Source organism: Hypanus sabinus, chromosome 14 (assembly GCF_030144855.1).
Source record: "Hypanus sabinus isolate sHypSab1 chromosome 14, sHypSab1.hap1, whole genome shotgun sequence".
Classification (NCBI taxonomy): Eukaryota; Metazoa; Chordata; class Chondrichthyes; order Myliobatiformes; family Dasyatidae; genus Hypanus; species Hypanus sabinus.
Window position 1 is genome coordinate 7,405,453 of NC_082719.1, and position 21,325 is coordinate 7,426,777.

At 41.0% G+C, this 21,325-nt stretch overlaps 1 protein-coding gene across 3 annotated transcripts in view; it reads left to right on the forward strand.

The window, feature by feature from the left end:
• The first annotated feature begins 680 nt into the window (after positions 1-680).
• Positions 681-21,325, forward strand: part of cnot6l (CCR4-NOT transcription complex, subunit 6-like) — an 81,021-nt gene continuing 60,376 nt past the window's right edge. Inside the window, exon 1 of one of the 3 annotated variants that reach the window (XM_059988736.1) lies at positions 681-851. The gene's annotated coding sequence lies outside the window, so the exon portion shown is untranslated. The other 2 variants (XM_059988737.1, XM_059988738.1) reach the window with 2 other exon arrangements.

Consider the following 21,325-nt stretch of genomic DNA (forward strand, 5'->3'; position numbering starts at 1 on the left):
AGGGAACAGAGACTTTTGACTTGTTTCAGAACAATAGCAGGCATGTGATCAAAACATTTTGTTGGATCTAAATGACATGAAAGAGCTATGTGCTAGGTAGGGCCGGCCCTCAATTTACACAAAATTAGGCCCTTTTTTAGGATGCTTCTGTGCGAGTAGCTTGTGCCATTTGTGAACCCAATGTCCAAGGAAGTTCTGCACAAGTGACATTAAAAAGTGAGGCTCAACTGCATGCACATCCATACAGATGTTGAATGCAGAACAAATCTGACAAGAAAGTGCCTGTGCATAAAGGAGCTGATTGTGGTTGGTTATTGTATTCTAGATGAAGTTCCTTTGTGCTGGGTACAAAGCAGTGTGAAATGTGAAAGAACTTAAGTACCTCAGACTCAATTGTGTAAATATACAGCTCTTGTGTATACATATATGAACATTTGTTTATATTGATATAACCAATATATCTGTGTGTGTGTGTGTGCTGTTTGGATATGGGCCACAGTATGTGTATACAGTATACGTACAGTTTGGATGATTTGTGCTGTATATTCGGCACCCAAGGGTGCGCACAGACTACACACATTGTATATTGTGCAATGTGTGTATATAATTTTAAACCCTATCCTCAGGGTACACTGAATACATTGCAGCACGCATACACTGTGCATATTGTGTACAGGTAGTGGGAGGAGTAAGGAGGCGGCTGCTGGCTTTGCTGGCGGAGGTAGCGCCATGACAGCGGCTCAGTGAGTCGGCGCGGCCTGGGTCGGATTCGCTGCTTGGCGGCCGCCTTTCGTGGTCAGTGTCTCCCGCCCTGCGGCTCTGCGGAGATGTGAGCGTCGCGGCGGCTGAAGGTGAGTGCGGAGCCCGGGAATCGGACTCGGGAAGCCCCTGCTCCTGCCGGGACACTAGGCCGGGGAGGGCCGCGGGGAGCAGCTGGAGAAGGAGCCCGGTAAGGGTCGGGCTTCCTGCCGCCGCCGCCACCGCTAGGGACCCGATGTTGTGTGGAAAGTTGAGTGCGAAGGCCTTGTACCTCTCTCTCGCTTATCTGGGTGTTTGCTCCACGCAGCAGATCCTTCAGCCTCATTCCGGAGGGGGTGGGGGAACTTTCTGCCTGTGAGCGAGGAGTTTGGGAATTTGATTTGTTTGCTTGATAATGTACCCGAGGGCCTGGTACACGGGGGTTGCGTTATCCTCGGGGAGTCGAAGAAAATAGAACTAAAAAGGGACAGTAAGTAAACACACGAAACTGAAAGTTTCGAATTGCAGCTTCTTTGTTTGATTTAAATTATTTGTTTCTGTTTTCTACTGTTCGAGAGTTAACACTATATATTTGCACAATACTTTGAAATCCCTCGGGGTTCTGCCCTGAGGGTTAAAAATAACCCACACGTTTTCGTTCACCACGTCTGCAAAAGTATTATTGTGAACTCAGTCATGTCTCAATTGATGCTCTCGTCTCAGAGAGAGATGGATGGAAAGTTAGAAATAAAAACAGGAATAGACTCTCCAGCCTATTGAACCTGTAAAATTCATTAAAATTATGGCTTGCCTTCTACCTTATCATTGTTTTCCCATGATTACTCACATATCTCTTGATTTTCTTAATGTAAGATTATAATTCGTGTTTTTAGTGAGTACTAAAACCAAGACTGTCCACCTAGACAAAGAATTCCAAAAGTTGATCATCCTCTGTCATAAATGGCATGCCCCTTAATCTGAACCTGTGTCCTCTGGTACTAGACTCCAGGCAGAGGAAATACCTGACATCTAGCATCTGCAGAATTTGCACTATGACCTGCATTTAGCCTTTTAAGAATCTTGGAAATTTGGTTTAGATTTCCTCTCATTGTTCTAAATTATAAAGAATAAGTTCCAGTGTATTATTCAATCTCTCCTCATGGATGAATTTACCATTCCTGGAACCAGTGCAATGAATAATTTCTGCGTTCCTTCTACATCTACTCTTGGATAAGGACTGTACACTGTTCTCCAGGTGCAGTCTTACCAAGATCCTGTACCATTAAAGTAAGAATTATTCCTGCAATTCAAAGCCTAATAAAGTATTTGTCCTCTTAATTGCTTGCTTTATCTGCATGTTTACTTCAGTGACTTCTGTGCAAGCACATCTTGGATCCTTTTAATGTCAACAGGACTGACCTTACACTATTTAACAGATGCTCTGCTTTCCTGTATGTGCAAGTGGTTGAAATTATATTTTCCCCAAATTTCCATTTCCTCAACCAGTCCCTCAGCTTCTGCATATCCCCTTGAGACCCCTCCCATTCGTGTTACTCACAGTCCTACCTAGTTTGGTATTACCCACAAACTTAAATATCTTCTTTGTTCAGTCAAGTTAAATAGTAAAGACCAAATCAGTCCATTCAGCCCACAATGTCTGTGCTCAGGATGTCACGTTAAACTAATATCTTCTACTTGCATATGATCCATATCCCTCCATTCTCTACATATTGATTTCCGAACTAAAAGCCACTGTCATATCTACCCCCAGCAGTGCTTTTCAGGTATCTACCACTTTCTACGTAAAACAATATTTGTTCTGCAGATTTCTTTAAACTTTACCTCTCTCACCTTAAGGTCCTGCTCCTCAGTATTCGATAGTTTGACCCTGGGAATAGGTACCAGCTGTTCATTGGGTCTCCCCTCAGTCTTGCTGCTCTCGATAAAACAATACAAATTTGCTCAACCTCTCCTAATTGAGGCAACCTGGTAAACTTCTGAACTCTCTCCAAAGCCTCCACATCCATGGTATATATAATTATCTGATAGACAAGATCTGATTAGGAACAGTCAACATGGATTTGTGCATGGAAGGTCATGTTTGACAAATCGTATTGAACTTTTTGAAGAGGTTACTAGGAAAGTTGACGAGGGTGGATGTTCCTTAGATGGACTTCAGAAAGGCCTTTGACAAGGTTCCACACGGAAGGTTAGTTAGGAAGGTTCAATCGTTATTGAAGTAGTAAAATGGATTCAACAGTGGCTGGTTGGGAGATGCCAGAGAGTAGTGGTGGATAACTGTTTGTCAGGTTGGAAGCCGATGACAAGTGGTGTGCCTCAGGGATCTGTACTGGGTTCAATGTTGTTTGTCATATACATTAACGATCTGGATGATGGGGTGGTAAATTGGATTATTAGTACGCAGATGCTACGAAGATAGGTGGTGTTGTGGATAATGAAGTAGGTTTTCAAAGCTTGTAGCGAGATTTAGGCCAGCTAGAAGAGTGGGCTGACAGATGGCTGATGGAGTTTAATGCTGATAAGTGTGAGGTGCTACATTTTGGTAGGACTAATCAAAATAGGACATACATGGTAAATGTAGGGCGTTGAGGAATGCAGTAGAACAGAGTGATCTAGGGATAATGGTGCATAGTTCTCTGAAGGTGGAATCTCATGTGGATAGGGTGGTGAAGAAAGCTTTTGGTATGCTGGCCTTTATAAATCAGAGCATTGAGTCTAGGTATTGGGATATAATGTTAAAATTGTACAAGGCATTGGTGAGGCTGAATTTGGAGTATTGTGTACAGTTCTGGTCACCGAATTAAAGGAAGATGTCAACAAAATAGAGCGAGTACAGAGGAGATTTATTAGAATGTTACCTGGGTTTCAGCACCTAAGTTACAGAGAAAGGTTGAACAAGTTAGGTCTTTATTCTTTGGAGCGTAGAAGGTTGAGGGGGGACTTGATAGAGGTATCTAAAATTATGAGGGGGATAGAGTTGACGTGGATAGGCTTTTTCCATTGAGAGTAGAGGAGATTCAAACAAGAGGACATGATTTGAGAGTTAGGGGGCAAAAGTTTAGGGGTAACACGAGGGGGAACTTCTTTACTCAGAGAGAGGTAGCTGGATGGAATGAGCTTCCGGTAGAAGTGGTAGAGGCAGGTTCGGTATTGTCAAGTTTAAAAAAAAATTGGATAGGTATATGGACAGGAAAGGAATGGAGGGTTATGGGCTGAGTGCAGATCGGTGACTAGGTGAGAGTAAGCGTCCAGCATGGACTAGAAGGGCTGAGATGGCCTGTTTCTGTGCTGTGATTGTTATATGGTTATATCCTCCTTGTAATAGGATGATCAGAACTGCACACGATACTCCAGGTGTAGCCTAACCGAAGTTTACTACAACTGCAATGCGATGTCTTGACTCTTGTATTCTGTTGTCCCTAGTGATGAAGACAAGTGTGCCCTATGCCTTCTTTACCACTCTATTTACTTGCATCACCGCATTTAGGGAGTTATTAAGTATGCAGATGCTACGAAGATAAGTGGTGTTGAGCTTGGACAACTATAATACATAAATGCCGTTAAGCATTCTGCTGCTAACGATACTTTCCCCTTAAATCTGACCCCTGAAAATGCAAAACCTTGTTCTCAGATTAAACTACATTGTCATTTTTCCACCCATAAATGTAACTTGTCTCTATCCTGCTGTTTCATTTGATGGCCTTTTTCACTGTCCATAATTCTACCATTTTTGTGTTGGCTGCAGACATCCTATCCCACCCATCTTCATTTTCATTCAAGGTGTATAACAGAGGTCCCAGCACTAATCCCTGCCGAACATACTGGTCACAGACCACCAGCCTTCCACAACTTCCCTCTGTTGTCTATGGGCAAGCAGATTCTGAGACCAGACTACCTATTTACTCTGAATCTCATGTGTCTTAATCTTCCTGATCAACCCTCCATGAGGAGCTTGTTAAACTCTTTACTAAAGCCCATGTAGTTAACACGTGTCCTCCTGCATCATCTCTTTCACCAACTCAGAAAACTAATCAAGTTTATATGATTGTGAAAAGTTGGAGCTCAAGCACTGATTGCTATGATAATCTTCATAGTTAGACCAGACCACCTGAGAATACTGTATATTCCTACTCTTTTTTTTCTAGAAACACAGCACATACAGGCCCATTGGCCCGCAGTGCTATGCCGAACATGTACATACTTTAGAAATTACCTAGGGTTACCCATAGACCTCTAAGCTTCATGTACCTATCCAGGAGTCTCTTAAAAGACCCTATCATATTTGCCTCCATCACAGTTGCCGGCAGCCCATTCCATGCACTCACCACTCTGCGCAAAAAAACTTACCTTCTGTACTTAAAACTGTGCCCTCTCGTGCTAGCCATTTCAGCCCTGGGAAAAAAAGCCTCTGACTACACACATGATCAGTGCCTCTCATCATCTTATACACCTCTATCAGTACACCTCTCATCCTCCGCTGCTCCAAGGAGAAAGGGCCATGTTCATTCAACCTATTCTCATAAGGCATGCTCCCCAATTTAGGAAACATCCTTGTAAATCTCCTTTGCACTCTTTCTATAGTTTCCACCTCCTTCCTGTAGTGAGGTGACCAGAACTGAAAATGGGGTCTGACCAGGGTCCTGTATAGCTGCAACATTACCTCTCAGCTCCTATATTCAGTTCCACAATTGATGAAGGCCAATATACCGTTTGCCTTCTTAACCACAGAGTCAACCTGTGCAGCTGCTTTGAGTGTCCAATGGGCTCAGACCCCAAGATCCCTCTGAGCCTCCACACTGCCTAGAGTCTTACCATTAATACTATATTCTGCCATCGTATTTGACCTACCAAAATGAACCACTTCACATTTATCTGGGTGGAACTCCATCTGCCACTTCTCAGCCAGTTTTGCATCTAGGACAGGCATGGGCAAACTAAGGCCCGCAGGCAATATGCGGCCTGTTAAGCTTTTTAATCCGGCCCGCAGAACTTGATGAAATTATATTAATAAACCTTTTTCACGTTTTTTTCCCCGCAATTCTGGCGTTTTCCCAATAGATGACGCACTCTATATACATTTGTGGCGACCCATTTCCTGGCACATCCGAACCGGCTCACAATTAGCCAGCGTTCCGGCTAAGGGAGATAGCCTGCGGGGATTTGCGAGCACAGAGCTTTGGAGCCTCTGCGCAGGGGGGCAGGTTGAGGGAGGCTTAAAAGTGAGGCTGAGGATTTCGAATAAAGTTTTTTCTCTTCGACTGCAGTTACCGACTCCGCTGCATGTAGCACACCGCTACACATTGACCTTTGTTGAGGTGCAGCGTATTACTCCACATTTGCGCTTTACTCTTTGTTCGGCTCAACCTATTTGTGTGAACAGGCGTTCAGCGTCATGAACATCAACAAAGCCAGCCACAGATCCAAGTTAACTGATCAACACCTCAGATCCATCCTGAGAATCGCCACAACAAAACTAAATCCAGACTTTGATGCGCTGGCTAAAAAGGGAGACCAACAACACTGTTCCCACTGAAATTAAAAATAAGTTTCTTCGTTGTGTTATGTAAAAAATGCATTTGAAAATATTTTTTTCAATAAGCCTTACATGTTACATGTCATTTCTGTTAAGTGATGGACATGAGTAGTGCGCAGGTGCACGTACGTTCTCAAAATAAAAAATGTGCTCCAGATCAAATAACGCGCTCCGCATACTGGCTGGTCGTTGTTGAGTTTTGGCACAGGGGACAATTGAATAGGAAGGAGCAGGACAGGTAGACCTGCATCTCCTACCGTTTTTGAAATAAAGACAGTCAGGAGGAGAGTGATGATGATAATATCTTGAAGGATAACAGAATTTTCAGTGCTTTAAAATAATAACTGTTACTATTAAAAAAAGCTGTATTTTATCCATTTGATTTTCAGTGTTTTAAAAGTCATTTCAATAAACAGCTAAATACCATGGGACTTCAAGGACAGATGTTTTGTTGTAATGCATTTGTTCATTTTCAATTGAAATTAAAGCACATGTTTTCTACATATCCCATGATATTTTATTTTCTCTTATGAGGTGTATTACCAAAACACTCCATCCATCTGCTCCTGGTCCGGCCCCCCTGTCAAATTTTAGAACCCTTTGTGGCCCACAAGTCAAAAAGTTTGCCCACCCCTGATCTAGGAGGACTTTATTGAAAGCCTTCCAAAATCCAAATACACATTTTTTTTCTTTTTCTACACGTTATATCCTCAGAGAAGCTCAGTAAAATAATCAAAACTAATTTTTTTCATAAATTAGTTTTGGTGTATCTGAATTTTTCCAAGGTTAGTGTTATAAATTGTTGAAGTATCCATTGTTTTTCCTATTGCTGACATTAGGCTAACAAGTTGATCATTCCTTGAAACCACTTTTTTCATGCCTGGGATATAAATCCTTTGGGTGTACAGGTGGCCCCCCCTGCTTTTCGAACGTTTGCTTTACGACAACTGGCTGTTACAAAAGACTTACATTAGTACCTGTTTTCGCTAACCAAAGAGGATTTTCGTTTTTATGAAGAAAAGACACCCACTTTATACATGTGTTTACCCGGAGAAAGACTACAATGACCGTGAAGGCTTGTGCGGGCAGTTGTTTGTGCATGCGAGTACATGCCGATTTCTTTCTTTCCAAATCGATTTTGGCTTGCTGCCTTCCCGAGATTGATAAGCAAAACTACACCGTACCTACAATATATACCATATATATATATACATATACACACACACACACACACACACACACACACACACACGCGTACACACTTTATATAGTGTAAATTTATCGTATCATTCCTGCTTTTACTATATGTTAGTGTCATTTTAGGTTTTATATGTTATTTGCTTTGATTTGGTAGGTTACTTTTTGGATCTGGGAATGCTCGAAAATTTTTCCTCTATAAATTAATGGTAATTGCTTCTTCGATTTACGACATTTCAGCTTAGGAACGCTCTACCTTCGGATTGTGGGGGAAACCTTATTCAGCTTTCAGTGTCATTTTAACTTTTTTGTAATCAATACAAAATCAATTAAGTCATTTACTTAATCCCATTATAAATTTACCAGTTTGTCTGTAAGGAGTCCAATTTGTGCTCACTAGTCTTTTCCCTTTTTTAAGTTCTTTGTGTATTTATGTCTCCAGCCAATCAAGTCTCCCATTTTACATTTATTTATCAATTTCTTGATTGTATGCACCACTGCATTAATTTGAGCACAAAATCTACACTGACACTGTACAGGGTACTTAGCATTGTTGGAAGTGCTAACTTTCGGATGAGATATTAAATAAATGTACAGTTACTTGTGTATGTTACTGGTAAAAGTTCCCATGGCAGCATTTTGTTGAAGAGCAGAACCGTGCTGGTCAACAGTCAATATTATCAGGTTACCGCGTTGTCACACCAGATCATTTCTATTTTGATGTATTACTGTGTGTAAATTGGCTGTCAGGTTTTGAACAGCAGAAGTAATTTCAAAACTTACTAAATCATTTATTGGTCTTCTGTCCAGGATAGTCTGAGGTTTTGAGAGAGAATTTATTTTTATAATCTAAACAATAAATTGAGTCGAGAAGTGTTGGTACTAAAGATTTGGACGCACTGGGGTTTAGGGTTACGTTTCATGTAGTCATAATACTTTTAGGTGAATGTGGCTGGCCTTAATTATAAAATGCTATTCCAATCCAGAGTTCTGTATCAAGAGTTGGTATCTGTTTGTAAATCTATTTTGAGTTCTTTCCTATTTTGGGAACCACACTTGAAGAAGGATGTCGGAGCACTAGAACAGAAGCAGAGTAAATGCACACAGATACAGCCTGGTACATGGAAGGTGAATTACAGGCTATTTCATGGATCTTGAGTAAAAGTGTTGGAAGGTTAAGTATGTTTCAGGACGTAGGAAATGGACAGGAGTAAGAATTAATGGACTTTCGATTCTGCACCACCATGCATCAAGATCATGTCTGCTTTGTTACCTCAGCAGTGTTTTCCTGCGCTATTTCAATGTCCCAGGTCATTATTATCCTTATAATTATTTATATAACTTTAATGACTGAGTCACTTAATCCATTGACACAGAAAATTCCTAGAATTCATTAACTTTGAAGAAATGTGTCTGCATCTTCAAAGGAATTGGATCACCCCTTATTCTGATTCTGTGATTATTAGTTTTACTAGTTGTGAGAAGTATCTTTCTCACAACCACACTGTGAATTTGAAGTTCCAATAACGTTGCTGCTCATTTTTCTGAATTCCAGGGAATAGAGATGTAGTCTACTAAATTCCTCTAATCTCTATGGCATATACATTTACAAGAAAATGTCTGTAAATCCTTTGCATTTACCTGGTTTCCTGCATTAATTACTCACAAAATGTGGCCTGATCTTCATCTAAGTCACAGGAATAGTCAAACACAATCTGCTGAAACTAATACCGTACAAGCAAATGCACTTTTTTGCGTCAATACTGAGTACACCATTTAAACAATCACAGTCTAAGTTCAAAAATGTATGTGAACCTCTGGGGTAATGCCTTCTACAAAAGCTATCTGGAGTGAGGTGTTTGAATCAATGAATGCTGAAGGAGGTGAAAAAGAACCCAAGGGTAACCACAAAAGACTTGCAGAAATATCTAAAACTTGCTAAAGTCTCCGTTCATGTGTCCAATATGGGAAGGACACTGAACAAGAATGGTGTTCATGGAAGGGCACCACAGAGGAAACTACTACTCTCAAAAAAAGACATTGTAACATGTCTGAAGTTTGCAAAAGACTGCTTAAATGTTCCCCAATGTTTCTAGGGCAATGTTCTGTGGACAGTTGTGACAAAAGTTGAACTTTTTGACATAAATACAAACCACTATGTTTGGAGGAAAAAGGGCACTGCACACCAACGCCAAAACCTCATCCCAACTATGAATCATGGTGGAAGGAGCATCATGATTTTGAGCTGCTTCAGGGGTGGACAGCTTGCAATTATTGAGGGAATAAGGAACTCAAAATTGTATCAAGACATTTTACAGGAGAATGTTAGGGTAGTGGTTAGTCACCTGAAGCTTGAATGATGCAACAAGACAATGATCCAAAACACAAAAGAGTAAATCAGTAACAGAATGGTTTAAAAAGAAGAAAATTTGTGGTTTAGAATGGCCAAGTCAGTCCAGACCTTCACCCAATTGAGGTGCTGTGGCATGACCTGAAGAGAGCTGTTCATGCGAGGTATCCCAGAAACGTTGATGAACTGTAACAGTTTTATCTGGAGGAATAGTTTAAATTTCCTCCTCGCTGTTGTGCAAGTCTGATCAACAACTACAGGATATGTTTGGTGGAGGTTATTGCTGCTAAAGGAGGTTCTACTAGTTAGTAAATATAAGGCTTCACATACTTTTTCCAGCTTGGACTATGAATGATTAACCAATGTATTCAATAAAGCCATAAAAAGTACAATTGTGTGTTATTAGTTTAGGCAGATTGTGTTTGTCTATTACTGTGACTTAGATGAAGATCAGACCACATTTTATGAGTAACTACTATAGAAAGCCAGGTAACTGCAAAGAGTTCACAAACTTTATGGGACTATACAATACTAAAACATTACAAAGTACTTTTGGTATGATCTTATCAAAGTGTCATGTAATTGCAGTAAGGCCTCTTCTACTTACACCTGGTTATAAAATATAATGTTCAAATTATAGGGTGCTAATATTTCTTATGCACAAAGGTGGTGCAAAGCTTGTTAGAGTTGATCACTGAAGCTGCTAGGAGGCAGTTGAAGGAATAGAAATAGCTAGTGTTTGGGATAAAGGCTGTTGGGGTAATGGTGGAATGATAGAATTGTCAAGCATATTTCTTCATTGTAATTTTATGTAAGTCAATTTTACTTGGCATAGTACTACCACCCTATGCCTTGTTGCCCACCTAACATTTGAAACTGATTGTTCTAACAGCTGGTTGTGGGATTGTTAAGTGTTCAGCTCCCTAGCGTTCTTTGTAAATTGGTTTTGATGAAATTAGGTGAAAAGTGGAATTTGCTAAGTATCACTAAGCCAATACGAGTATTATTACAAACATTGTTAATTGTGATTGTCAAGTTATATATTACCTGCCTCCTTGCATTTGCTTTTCATAATTCTGGCTTGAGGCCAAAAGTTATTTACATTTGTTTAGCCTTGGCATTTTGTAATTAACTTTCCAATGCCTGCAACTTTTAAAAATTAAAAACCTTCAATAACAAATAGTTCCAAGGAGGAAAATTCAGGCTTGCAATGTTATTTCTTTTTGATCCATAAGCAAATGGATCAACTTGCTCCAGCGACAATTTAATTCATTTGAGGTTTGACTCTCAAATGCATGAAAGCTGATTTGGAGGGTGAGTTCACTATGTGATTGGGAGACAAATATTTAGTTTTCTTTTTTTTTGTATGATCTGAAAATAGTACCACATGCTTGATGTTTGAGAAAGTGGCAGCATATTCAAGCATGAATTTATTTGAATTTATTTAAGTTTGACATCTGTCCCACAACATAAAGGAGTAAAAATCTTTTTGTTATGACTCTTTTGCAATGTAAAGAAGCTGTCTTGTAGTTGTTGGTCCTGTCTTTAATGCTGCGGTGCCAGATGGAAGCAGCTGAAACAGTTCATGGTTGGGGTGATTGTTGTCCCCGATGATCTTCCAGGATTTCTTTTATGCACCTACTTCTGTGAATGTCTTCACTGGAGGGAAGTTCACATCCACAGATGCGCTGGGCTGTCTGTACCACTCTCTGCAGTGCCCAGCAATCAGGCTGGTGCACTTCCCGTACCAGGCAATGATACAGCCAGTCAGTGGTGGCCCTGTTGAAGGTCTTGAAGAATTGGAGGCTCATGCTAAATTTCTTAAGTCGCCTGAGGTGGTAGAGATGCTGTTGTGCTTTTTTTTTGCTACACAGCTGGTGTGTACATTCCAGGTGAGATCTTCAGTAATGTGTATACCAAGGAACTTGAAACTACTCACCCTTTCAACTGCAGTCCCATTGTCGTTGATCAGCATGAGCCTGTCTCCATTCCTCCTGGAATCCATGGTCCGCTGTTTTGTTTTTTGGGTATTGAGGGAGAGGTTGAGCATAGTGAACCATGACTTCATGAAACACCCAGATGCTTCAGAGACCAGCTGAAGATGATACTTCGTTGTTCCTACCAGTGTATAATAACAAAAAGCAAGCATGCAAGAAGAACAATAATGCAAATAAATGGAGGAAGTGACTGAGGATGGAAGGAGAACCAGTCAAATGCAACACACACAAAATACTGGACGAACTCGCAGGTCTGGCAGCATCTATGGGAAAGAATAAACAGTCAATGTTTCAGGCCAAAAGCTTTACTAAGTTCTCAGCATTTGTCATTTGGCCATAATGATAATTTTAGTTACTATTGTGTTAGTGAATCTCGAGGGTAAGGTGATAATGATTTTGTATAACAAAAACATTGTTTTTCGGTCTTGTAGTGCCGTGATCTTTAAAAAGTCTGACTTCCTATACTCCGTTGCTCAATGATTTTACTGCCCTGTCTCAGTAACCTCTTCTGTCCTACAACAGGATGATAACTATTTTGTTCTTTGAATTTAAGCCCTTTAACATTTACACTCTGCTTTGTCTCAATGTTGGAAGTTGTGCCTTAAATGTTTAAAAACAAAGCTCAGAAATTAATCCCTGTATTCTTCCCCATCTATGAAACTTTTTAAAAAGTGCACTCTTCTTGTACAATGTTAGGAATGTTTTCTGAGAACTTTAGGATATCCTGATTCATTAAAGATGCTTGACAAATATTTAAAATTTGTATTTATGGGTAATGATTGCTTTAATTGCAGCTAGACTCATCGTCTGTTATGCAAATTTACAAAAGTTAAGGCAAGATTCAGAAAAATACCTGCAGTTTATAACTTGCAATTATTTTTCAATACTATTTAGTTTTATATTTTTGTTTTGTATTCCACAACTACAAGAACCTGAAACATAGAGAACAAAATTATTTGTGATATTCAATGATAAATACATGGTATTACCACCCCCTCAACACTTCGTGGTCTGTTTTAATGCATATTCTCAGTTTAGGCAAAGTCTAATTTTTATTTTATTGACTTCATAAATTGTGATTATATATGTGGACATGCCTTTCAGCTCCATATTCCTTGGATTTAGAAAAAAATACTCTTTTTGGGGAGAAATTTGCTCATTCCTGCCTTTTTTTTTGCAAAGAAATGCTTCCTGACTTCTCTAATGAAAGGCTTTGTTTCGGTTTTGAAGTTTTGTACACCTATCCTATACAACCTATCCTCATTATATGCAGGGGATACGTTCCTTACAGTCAACACATAATGTGAATAATTATTTAAGTGGGGAAAATAGGGATGCGTTCCAGAAGGCCTCCTAAATATATTTTATCTGTAATTTATTCACATTTTCATACCAATACAACACAAAAACAGTACCACAAGGCACATTTGTATTAATCAATTTAACGTAATATTCAACGTAATAAATCAAAGAAAGTTAACAGACTAGGGTGTACAGTACTCACCAACAGTGGCAGGTGTTTTCACTCCGGGAGATGAGTGGATGTTGTGGTGTCAGGATCATACCAAGGGATGAAGGAAGACTCTCAGAATTCTTAGAACTCCCGGCAGCAGGAGATGACGCCGGTTTGATTAAAGTGGTGAGGGTTGTTTGCTTGGCAGCATTTTGTTTTTCAGCATAAATTTGCTTGTAGGGAAGGAGGGTTGACGGCAGGGAACGACTGAAATGCTGACTCCGTTCTAAACTTGGGTCCATGTCCATTGCTGTTTGTGCCAAGTGTTCCAATTTCCACCATTCCCTCACCGTTGGTAAACTCCCAGGATTTTCAAAATTGTCTGTTGCTTGCAGCATCTGAGAGATAGTTTGCTGTTAAAAAAAAACGCCTTGAATGTGGATCACACCTTGGTCGAGTGGTCGAATCAGCGTTGTTGTGTTAGGCGGCAGGAAACACACTGTTAGGATGAATGCTGTCCAAATGTTAGGATGGGCTGGTGCATTGTCAAACAACAAAAGAACTTTAAAGGCAAGATTCTGTTCCCAGCAGTAGTGTCTCAGAGCTGTGCTACCTTCAGCTGATGCCGCGCTGTTTATAATTTCCAACTTTTTTCCCCCCCCAAGTGTTAAAGCGGTTCTCTGCCGCTCGGCTGATGGCCCAGGACATGACATCGGACGCTTAGGAGGCACAGTTAAATATCTCAAGCACAAAATCACTGCACTGTAGGTGAAACCAACAGAAGTTTAAGAGCGCAAGATCGCACATCCACACCTTGCCAAAACCAATATGAGACTGGCGGGAGTGAGACTGTGAGGCACGTGCACGTGAGTTGTATTGGCAGGAAAGCAGTGCACCTCACATAACTGAGGTTTGGACGCATATAAAGAGACATTGGTAGGATTAGGTTCCTTGCATAACTGTGAATCCGCCTTGTCTGAAGATGCATAGGGTGTATCTTCTTCCTGGATCTGTTGAACACCCCTTCTGCTTTCAAAATCCTAAGAACATCAATTATTCTTCTACTTTTGTTTTCTGTTAGCTCCCTTGCTAGTTTGTGTCCTCACCTTATAGCATTGTGGTGCACTGGTTCGGCACACTTACCAAGGTCGCTGTATGCTTAGTAAGCTATGGTGCTAAGAATGACAGACAGTGCTCCAGATATAGTCCAGCATACACTGTAACAAAACTACCTTTCATTTTAGATACAAAATGCTGGTGGAACACAGCAGGCCAGGCAGCATCTATAGGGAGAAGCACTGTCAACGTTTCGGGCCGAGACCCTTCGTCAGGAATAACTGAAAGGAGAGATAGTAAGAGATTTGAAAGTAGTGGGGGGTGGGGGAAATGCGAAATGATAGGAGAAGACCGGAGGGGGCGGGATAAAGCTAAGAGCTGGAAAGGTGATTGGCAAAAGTGATAAGAAGTGGAGGAGGGGCATTAACGGAAATTAGAGAAGTCACTACCCGACGCAGATTGGGAGACTTTCGCTGGATTTTTATATATTGGTGAGACCTGACGCAGAATGGGAGACTGTTTCGCTGAACACCTACGCTTGGTCCGCCAGCGAAAGCAGGATCTCCCAGTGGCCACATTTTTAAATTCCACATCCCATTTGATATGTCTATCCATGGCCTCCTCTACTGTCAAAATGAATCCAAACTCAGGTTGGAGGAACAACACCTTATATACCGGCTGGGTAGCCTCCAACCTGATGGCATGAACATTTGACTTCTCTAATTTCCGTTAATGCCCCTCCTTCCCTTCTTACCCCATCCCTGACATATTTAGTTTTTTGTTTTTCTCTCTCTCTGCCCATCACTCTGCCTGTTCTCCATCTCCCTCTGGTGCTCCCCCCCACCCTTTCTTTCTCCCTAGGCCTCCCGTCCCATGATCCTTTCCCTTCTCCAGCTCTGTATCACTTTTGCCAATCACCTTTCCAGCTCTTAGCTTCATCCCACCCCCTCCGGTCTTCTCCTATCATTTTGCATTTCCCCCTCCCCCCCCACCTACTTTCAAATCTCTTAGTATCTCTCCTTTCAGTTAGTCCTGACGAAGAGTCTCAGCCCGAAACGTTGACAGTGCTTCTCCCTGTAGATGCTGCCTGGCCTGCTGTGTTCCACCAGCATTTTGTGTGTGTTGTGTGAATTTCCAGCATCTGCAGATCTCCTCATGTTTGCTCTTTCATTTTAGATTATAACTCTTACTATAAGTGTTGATATTCACATTTTGGTAATTAAAATTTTTTTGCCTACTACATTTCCCAGCATCTGAAGTTTTTAAATTAAATTTTCACTTATTACATTGTTACTGATCTCCACGCACACAAATGTTAATTTATTTGTATTACAGTGTTTGTAATTCTTCACAGGTGCACTAATATTGATCTTTCTCTTTGTTGATTTAAGCTTACACTTACCTGCTGTGAAATCTGTCTGCCATAGTTTTACCCAGGTGCTTAATCTGTGAATGTCACTTTGAATTTTATGTTCCTCTCTATTAATAACTATGTCATATCTTTTGTAATTACACACTACAATTTATCTCTGCCAAAATTACTTTTGATCATGTTTCTTTTATTTAGTTATGCAGAGTACTTGTTATGAGAGTATGTTTCTTTGTGCGTGTTAGTGACCATTGTACCTTCTGCTGTCAGTAACTGGTGTGAGTATTAACATTCAAACAAAATGAAATGCTATTTTGAAACTTGTGGCACACAGTTCTGTTTGCCCCACCTTGGGAAGGATGTTGAGGCTTTGAAGAGGGTGCATGAGGTTTACCAGGCTACAGCCTTGCTATCATGAGACGCTGGACAAACTTGCGTTGTTTTTGCTGGAGCAGCAGAGGCTGAGGGGAGATCTCATAGAGGTTTATAAGATTATGAGAGACATAGAATAGACAGGGAGTACCGTATATTTCAGAATATAAGCCGACCTGGAGTATAAGCCGACCCCCCATTTTCAAGGTTAAAAAAGTGACTTTTTCATGTTTCCTTTGTATAAGACGACCCCTTTAGTAGAGGTTTTTGATTTCACAAGATCTCACAAGCCGGTACTCAGCTTTGCCAGATCCGGACCCTGGAAATTTTGTGAACCAGTACCTGCTAAGAAAACAGGCCTACACATTGTAGAGCATTATAAGCAAATTCTTAATAAATAAATCAGGAAGGGAAATTTTAGATTAGGTTTCCAATGGAAAAGATTCCTCTGAAATGTAACCCCCGTGAAACCATTTAGCGCCCATTGTAATCTCGTTAAAACATAACACAGGGTGGTGGGATCAGTCCGTGTACTCAGTATTGAGTTTGCGACCACCATGTATGAAAGATTAAAACAAATGCGATATGATGCTGGCTTCAAGCTGAAGGTTGTTGATTTTGCTAAAGGAATGAATAATTCTGCAGCTGCTAAGAAGTTTAATGTAAACGAGAGAGAGAGAGTAAGAGAGTGGAGAAAGGCAGAGGACACACTGAGGGAAATGCCAAAGATGAAATGTGCAAACCGCAGAAAAACATGCCAGTGGTCAGAACTGGAAGAAAAAGTTTTGGAGTGGGTGAATCACCATCGATCGTCTGGATACATTGTTACCAGAGAAATGATTCGAGTCAAACATTGAAATGGAACGAAAAACACTGTGAGGTCAGCGAAAACTTCAAAGCTAAGCAAAATTGGAGCGCCCGATTTATGAATAAACGTGATCTTGTGTTGAGACAAAAAACAAAGATTGCTTAGAAAATTCCCGTGGGGTGTTGTTTACGTTCAAGAACATTGCTGGTTGGACGAAGCGGGTTGCTTGAGGTGGGTTAAAGAGGTGTGGCGTCAACAGCCCAAAGGTGTCAGGAAGGAAAAGTCGCTACTTGTCAGGTGAAACAAAAGCAGCATTGAAAGCTGAAAATACGGATATTGCAGTCATCCCCGGTGGAGTGATGTCCGTGCTTCAGCCACTAGATATGAGTTTAAACAAACCAAAGAACTCATGTGCCGACAGTGGAACCAATTTGACTCAAAAACAGCCAATAAATACGACCTGTCTTCCGGGTATTTGTTTTTCCAAAGTTGGCACCACTGTATAAGCTGACCCCCTAATTTTAGGACCAAAATTTAGGGACAAATTCTCGGCTTATACACTGGAATTTACGGTACAGTCGGCCCTCCTTATCCGCGAATTCCACATGTGCGAATTCAACCAACCGCGAATTGCGAAAACCCAAATCCAAGCACTTCTTGCTCAAGCATTTGCAGACTTCTTTTTCTTGTCATTATTCCCTAAACAATGCATTATAACAACCTTTTTACATAGCATTTACATTGTATTAGGTATTATAAGTAATCTAAAGATGATTTAAAGTATACGGGAGGATGTGCATGGGTTATGGTAAACTGTAAATTACAGTAAATATATATATTTAAAATTTTAAATAGTGCAAAAAGGGGGAAGAAAGTAGTAAAATAGTATATATGGGTTCAATATCCATTCAGAAATCGGATGGCAGAGGGGAAGAAGCTGTTCCTGAATTTTTGAGTGTGTGTCTTCATGATCTTGTACCTCCTTCCTGATGGAAGCAGTGAGAAGAGGGAGGGCATGTCCTTGGGTGATGGGGTCCTTACTGATGGGTGTCTCCTTTTTGAGGCATCGCTCCTTGAAGATGAAGTGGATGCCTGGGAGGCTAGTGCTGATGGTGGAGCTGACTGAGTTCACAACACTCTGCAGCTTATTTCAATCCAGTGTAGTGCCCCCCACCCCATACCAGATGGTGATGCAGCCAGTCAGAATGCTCTCCATGGTAAGTCTGTAGAAATTTGCAAGTGTTTTCTCAAACTCCTAATGAAGTACAAGTATTGTTGTGCCTCCTTTGCAGGTGCATCGAAATGTTGGGTCCAGGATAGATCCTCAGAGATGCTGTCACCTATGAACTTGAATTTCCTCACCCTTTCCATTCCCGATTGAACAATGAGGAGGCTTGTGTGCCCATGCCTTACTCTTTCTGACACCCACAATTAATTCTTTGGTCTTACTAACGTTGAGTTCAAAGTTGTTGCTGTGATACCACTCAACCAGCTGATATGTCTCACTGCTGTACATCAACTTGACACCATCTGAAATTCTGCAACTATAGTTGTGTCATCAGCTAACTTATAGATGGCATTTGAGCTGTGCCTAGTCACGCAGTCATGGGCGCAGAGAGAGTAGAGCAGTGGGCTACGTACACATCCCTGAGGTGCGCCTGTGTTTCTTATCAGCGAGCTGGAGGTGTTATTTCCAATCTGCACAGGCTGTGGGTCTTCAGGTAAGGAAGTCGAGGATCCAGTTACAGAGGGACGTACAGAGGCCCAGGTTTTGGAACTTTTTGGTCAGACATGTAGGAATAATTTGTGTTAAATATTGAGCTGCAGTCAATAAACAACAGCCTGACATAAGTATTACTCTTGTCCAGGTGCTTCAAGGGCACATGAAGAGCCAGTGAAATTGCATCCACTGCAAATCTATTGTGGTGATAGGCAAATTGCAATGGGTAGAAGTTGATTCTAGTCGTGACCAACCTCTCAGAGCACTTCCTCACCATAGATGTGAGTGCTACTGGATGATAGTCATTAAGACAGCTCACCCTTCTCTTGGGCACTGGTACGATTATTGTCCTTTTGAAGCAGGTGGGTAATTCCGACTATAGCTGTGAGAGATTGAAAATGTCTTTGAACACACCCACCAGTTGGTTGGCACAGGTTTTCAGAGCCCTACCAGGTACATCATCAGGGCCTGTCACCTTGTGAGGGCTTACCCTCTTGAAAGATATTCTCATGTCAGCCTCAAAGACGGAGATCACAGGGTCACTGGGTGCTACAGCCTCATAGTTAATAGTTTTATTCTCTCTTTCAAAGCGTGCTTTTAGAAAGCTTTGGGCTCATCTGGGGTTGAAGTCTCACTGCCATTCATGGTGTTGGGTTTCACTTTGTAGGAAGTAATGGCCTGCAAACCCTGCCAGAGTTGCCAGTCGTCTGATTCTACCTTTGGCCTCAATTGGAGTTGTTCTTTTGCTCTTGAGGTAGCACTCTGTAAGTCATACCTGCACTTCTTGTATAGGCCTTGGTCAATGGACTTGAATGCCACAGATCTAGCCCTCAGCAGAATGTGAATTTCCTGGTTCGTCCACCATTTTTGATTCAGATCTGTACAGTATGTTCTCATTGGAACACACTCAACCAAGTTTTAATGAAGTCAGTGACAACTATTCATTCATATTTGAAGATGAATCCTTGAGTATTGTCCATTCTACTGTCTGAAAGCAGTCCTGTAAGCGCTCCTCTGTCTCCCTTATCCATACCTTGGTTCTCACTACAGGAGCTGTGTTCTTCAGTCTCTGCCTATAGTCAAAGTAAAAGAACAACCAGGTGATCAGACCTTCTGAAGTATTGGTGTGGGATGGCACAGTGAACTTTCTTGATGGTGGTATAACACTGGTCCAGTGTGTTGGCTCTTCTGGTTCCACAAGTGATATGCTGGTGATAATTCTTTAGAGACTCTTTCAAGCTGGCCTTGTAAACTGTAAGGAGCATGAGTTTAATTTAGGATTGGTGTAAATGGGTGAGAGTTGGCCAGCCTGGGCCTGTGCTGAAGTGCCTGTTTCTCTGCTTTGCCTAACACAAACAAATAAAAGAGAATATGTGTATTCATCAGCAACAGGCCACACAAAGAAAATTTTTAAAAATATCTGTCTTATTAACCTCAATCAGAAGCAAATAGTTAATCATTGTTTTCAGGATTAACATTTATTATGCCTTTCCATGTTTAGGTAGCTGAGTAAATTTCTGTTCCAGCCTGGTTAGGCTCGATAATTTTGTGAAAGTGCTGTCTGCTCAGAGACATTGTTATCTGTATAACATATATTTTCTTGTCCATTGAAGTTTATAAAACCAACATCTGAAGAAAAGGCACTTTTTGAAAGGTGAAATCATGACTATTCTCATGTTTAAAAAAACTAACTTCCATGCAGCCAAGCCATTTAATAGTTAAAAAGTGAAGGACAAGACCTATTGGAGAACTACAGTGGCATGCAAAAGTTTGGGTGCCCCTGGTCGAAATTTCTGTTACTGTGAATAGCTAAGCGAGTGAAAGATGACTTGATTTCCAAAAGGCATAAAGTTAAAGATGACACATTTCTTTAGTATTTTAAGCAAGGCTACTTTTTTATTTCTATCTTTTACAGTTTCAAAATAACAGAAAACGAAAAAGGCCTAAAGCAAAAGTTTGGGCACCCTATATGGTCAGTACTTCGTAACACCCCCTTTGGCAAGTATCACGGCCTGTAAACGCTTTTTGGAGCCAGCTAAGAATCTTTCAATTCTTGTTTGGGGGATTTTTGCCCATTCTTCCTCCAGTTCTGTGAGATTCTTGGGCCGTCTTGCATGCACTGCTCTTTTGAGGTCTATCCACGGATTTTCGATGATGTTTAGGTTGGGGGACTGTGAGGGCCATTGCAAAACCTTCAGCTTGCGCCTCTTGAGGTAGCCCATTGTGGGTTTTCAGGTGTGTTTAGGATCACTATCCTGTTGTAGAAGCCATCCTCTTTTCATCTTCAGTTTTTTTTACAGGCAGTGTGATGTTTGCTCCAGAATTTGCTGGTATTTAATTGAATTCCTTCTTCCCTCTACCAGTGAAATGTTCCCTGTGCCACTGGCTGTAACACAAGCCCAAAGCATGATTGATCCACCACCGTGCTTAACAGTTGGAGAGGTGTTCATTTCATTAAATTCTGCACCTTTTCTCTCCAAAAATACCTTTGCTCATTGTGGCCAAAAAGTTCTATTTTAAATTCATCAGTGCACAGGACTTGTTTCCAAAATGCATCAGGCTTGTTTAGAAGTTCCTTTTGCAAACTTCTGACGTTGAATTTTGTGGTGAGGACGCAGGAAAGGTTTTCTTCTGTTGACTCTTCCATGAAGGTCATATTTGTGTAGGTGTTGCATGCACAGTAAAACAGTGCACCACCACTGCAGAGTCTC